At 39.8% G+C, this 4,766-nt stretch overlaps 1 pseudogene; it reads left to right on the top strand.

Annotated features, from left to right (window-relative positions):
* Positions 1-2,891: 2,891 nt before the first annotated feature.
* Positions 2,892-3,460, top strand: LOC150057645 (ras-related protein Rab-2B pseudogene; annotated as a pseudogene).
* Positions 3,461-4,766: the final 1,306 nt, after the last annotated feature.

The raw sequence follows: 4,766 nt of genomic DNA, 5'->3' as shown, positions 1-4,766 counted from the left end.
CCCTCCCTCCCTCCCTCCTTCCCTCCCTCCCTCCCTCCCTATGTCTGTCTGTCTGTCTGTCTCCTTGAATTCTCTCTCCTCCCCCTCCCTTTCCCTCATGAACTCTCTCCTTGAGCTCTGGTTCTGGGCACTGTCTCTGAGTTCCTCAGTTCAGTGCTAGCGCTCTACCACTTTGAACCATAGCACCACTTCCTTTTTTTGTGGTTAATTGGAGATAAGAGTCTTGCTGCTAGGGTTGGCTTTGAACCTTGATCCTCAGATCTCAGCCTCCTTGAGTAGCTAGGATTACAGGATGTGAGCCACTGGTGTCTGGCTGTGGGTTTTTTTTGCTTAACAGATTTGTTGTTTATGGGTTTTCCTGAAAGGAAATTGTGTGTGTGTGTGTGTGTGTGTGTGTGTGTGCGTGTGCGCGCGCGCACATGTTGTTGTTGAGTGGAATAGTAAGGTTTGAAATTCAGAAATCATACTTATTAAAACATTGTACTTGGAGCTCACAAAATGTAGCTCATTGGTGCCTAGCCATGTGCAAGGCCTTGGATTCGGTCCCTAGCACCAAAAACTAAACAAAACAAAAAACCTTAAAAATAGTTTGGAAAGGCAGACATAGAAGAATCATATTCAGCAGTCTTAGGCCACAGATTGGGATTGAAAATATTGGGAAGCAGCAGATGAACTTTATGTTACATCACAGTGTCTTGAGGATATGTGCTGAAGTAAAAAAAATCCAGTAATAAAGTCGTTTTGGAGTAGGCTTTGCCATTTAATGAATTTTAATTATTTCTCCTTTTTCTTTCAAAGATATGTGGGTTATGTGACAAAAGTTTGGTGTTTTTTATTTTCTTATGCTTCAGCTCAACAGAAGCAAATTTAGAGCCTTTTATCTAAACGTTAACCTTTTATGTCTAAAGTAACCAACACCAAATTTTGTTTCCTTTTGTGAACAGAAAGATGTCTCAGAAGAGAATATTTAGAATCACTGTTTTGCAAAGGGCTAGGGCCTGGTAAACATTGTTCTGTGTGAGTACATAGGCATATTAGGTAAACCCAGTTCTGGGAGTGCCAAGAGAAATTGAAGGCTGGAATCAATTGGTGTTGTCTGGACCAACAACTGCAGGTTACAGCTGTCAGCTTTCCAGGCACTCTTTACTACGTTCAGAGACCTTATTGGCAAAGGAGTCGTAAAATGGAGTTACACAGTTTCAGCTCTCACAACCATAGACCAGAGCTTAGAAGGGTGATTTTTCAGAGTTGAGAGATAGTGAATTAAATAACCTGAACAAAAAGTAAATGTTAAACGTATAGTTTAAATAGGAAGGAAACCCTGTACTTGACTTGCCTTTTAGAAAACATCTAGTGATGATTTTATGTGTGGCCAGAGCCTTTTGCTAGGGATAAGCAATAGAAAAATGCATCAAACAACCTCTCTGTCTTTAAGGGATGTAGTCTAACTGGGAATGATAGATAAAGTACTATACAGTGTGTTAAATGCAGTGAACAGATGAGTGATGTGTTTTGGGAGCCCAAAGAAATAGCAGCCAACTTGCTGCTTCTCTACTTACAGAAACTTAATGACCAGTACTGTCTTTTAATCCTGTATCTCTGTCAAATTGAACTTTTTTCCTGACTGCTGTATTCTGCCTAATTCCTGTGAAAGCTGTTTCTCTGAGATACCTCAATTTTGTTAGTAATAATCATTCTTCTGAGTTTTTTTCTTTGCCTTTTTTCATCTAAATTATAAAGATCATTGTTTTCTCTGAACTGTTAGTTTAGCCTAATAATTTGTACAAAGATCTTTGAAAAATTTGTTTTTTTCCTTTTTTTTGAAAGATTTTGTTAACACTGGCTTTTACATCATATTTCAAATGTCATGTTTAACAAATAGGTGTTCAGGAAGGGCGTCTTATGAGAGAATTGTTTTTGTAATTGATAGTAGGCATAAAATATTGTTTCTCCTAAGGTCATTAGAAAATAGTTGGGATAGTGTTATTTGATTTTATGAATGTGAAAATTCACATCAGTTATTTAACTATATATATAGCACAAAGAGATGATCTAAAAGGGGGACTCGATTTCTAATCTATATTGCAAAGCAGTAATTTGGATAGGATTTTGCTGCTTCTGTTTCCCTCCCTCCCCTCCATTTGTTTTTGTTTTTATTATCTAGTACTAGGGTTTGAATTCAGTCTGGGTATTACTAGTTTGCTTTGCTCAAGCTGATGCTCTACCACTTGAACCACATCTGGAGCCCAGCTTTTGCTGGTTAATTGGAGATGAAGTCTGGAGAACTTTTTTATTTGGACTGGCTTCAGATCACAGTCCTCTAGATCTCCACCTTCTGAGTAGCTAGGATTATAGTTATTAAGAGAAAAATACTAAATAAAATCCCCTTTTACTTCTTTCTTAATGAGTGTCCTACAGACTCAGTTTCTGAGGAAGGAGACAGAAGTTCCTAATTTCACTTTCCTAAAAATAAGACTATATCAGGTAATTTATTTTGATGTCTTTAAAAAATTTTCCCGGTAATATTGCCTAGGAAGCATTGTGCTCATTAACTGACTTGTAGAATTTCAACCACTTCATACAGCTTCTTAATAATAACAATTAAAAAATTGTCCATGGGGCTGGAAGTTTGGCCTAGAGGTAGAGTGCTTGCCTAGTATGCACAAAGACCCAGGTTCAATTCCTTGGTACCACATACATAGAAAAAGCCAGAGCTGGTGCTGTGGTAGAGCTGTAGCCTTGAGAAAGCCCAAGGACAGTGCTCTATTTAGCTCTAAGTTCAGTCCTAGACTGGCAAAAAAAATTGTCCAGACAGCTGGGTTTCCCTGCTACGTGCCATCCTCTGGAACGCACATGCTGGTCTTTCAGGTGTAATCAAGTTACATCTCCTCCTGAAGTTTACCGACAGGCAGTTCCAGCCTGTTCATAACCTCACAATAGGAGTGGAGTTTGGAGCTCGAATGGTCAGCATTGATGGAAAACAAATCAAACTGCAAATCTGGGATACGGCTGGGCAAGAATCCTTCTGTTCTATCACCTGACTCGTTTTTGCTATCCAGGGAGCAGCTGGAGTTCTGCTACTGTATGACATTACCAGACGTGAAACCTTTAGCCACCTGACCTCATGGTTAGAGGATGCCTTCCAGCTCCAACATGGTCATCATGCTTATCAGGAATAAGAGTGACTTAGAACCTGGGGGGATGTGAAGAGGAAGGAGAGACCTTTGCTCAGGAGCAGGGACTTGAATTCACAGAAATGTAGGCTAAAACAGCCTGCAGTGTTAAAGAGGTCTTCATTAATACAGCCAAAGAAATATATAGGAAGATCCAGTAGGGTTTATTTGATGTCCTCAATGAGGGAAATGGCATCAAAATTGCACCTCAGCAGTCATTTGCAACATCAGTGGGACCCAACACTTCTCCCCAGAACTCTCCTGAAGTAGGCTCTGGCTGCTGCTGAACATCTGGCCTGAACCCTTTTTCTTCCAGCAACAGCTTCAGACCAGTAGGCTGGTCTGAAAGAAAGGGTCTCACTTTTGCTGAGAACAGCCTCTTTCCAAGGTGTGATGTTTTGCCTTTTTACTTAAAAGACGAGGGGAGAATTTGGGCCCTTAATGACCTGTCCTTTAGGAACATGAGCATTCCGTATACATTTGGGCTCATCCTCATTTTTAGTTTCTGCATTGATAAGATCAAAATTGGGTGTCACTATGGTTTCAAAATAAAAAAAAATACATAAGCGTATACCATTTATTCCTCACCACAAATTAGTAGCAAGGGTCAGAGATACGCTTTATTGAACCGTTGATATTACCAAGATCAAGGTGGCTTCCCAATGATAGGTCTGTATAGGAATTGCCTTGAGGTTTTTACTTCCATACTGTTAGAAGTAAAGCAGTTCTTGCTGAAGGGAATTCCTTCTGCTTGCTCAAGGAAGCTGAGTGCTCCTCTACTAGGAATAGTAGGCATAAGAGATATAGCAGTGTGATTGTAATAGGATTGTTTTATCTCCTGGAGAGACAAAAAAAAAAAAACCTTTGAGAGTGGTGGTCCTGGGCCTAAGGCCACTTGATCCTCATGGGGCGGGGAGTTTGGCCTAGTGGTAGAGTGCTTGCCTAGCATGTACGAACACCCAGGTTCTATTTTCTCGGCACTACATACATAAGAAAAAGCTGGAAGTGGTTTTGTGGCTTAAGTGGTAGAGCTCTAGCCTTGAGAGAGTCTAAGGATAGTGCTCAGGCTCTTGAGTTCAAGCCCCAGGACTGGCAAAAAAAAATAAAGCATGAAAATTTTCATTCCTCATTCATTTTATTTTAGGGACCAGATCTAACATCACAGTACATCACAGTCTCTTTCACCAAATTGACTGGATCTATTTGAACATTCTGCTCTAATCAAGTTAATCTACTTTCTAAACATGGCATTTATTTCTACTCCTGCATTTACACATGCTTTACTCCCCATTAATGTAACACTGCAAGGCTGACATCTTTTCCTTTACTATACCTGCAAGGTATAGGAACTTCTAAGCAATTACTGACTGGTGCTCCTTAGCTTTCCTATGTTGGTTAATCCTTTATTTGTATGTCTGTTCCTTTGTAACGATGTTTTGTAGTTATTTCAATGTGTAGAATCTGTCTCTTCATGGGTTGTAAGCTCTGTGTGAGAAGGCTTCATGCCATCCCTTCATGTTTATGAACCACCCTCCTCCAACATTCTTCACAATTCTAGTGCCATTCATTATGCAATCATTGAATTTGACATAT

This window comes from Megascapheus bottae, chromosome 10 (genome assembly GCF_031878675.1).
Source record: "Megascapheus bottae isolate mThoBot1 chromosome 10, mThoBot2.hap1, whole genome shotgun sequence".
Lineage (NCBI taxonomy): Eukaryota > Metazoa > Chordata > Mammalia > Rodentia > Geomyidae > Megascapheus > Megascapheus bottae.
This window is presented reverse-complemented; position numbering and strand designations above follow the sequence as displayed.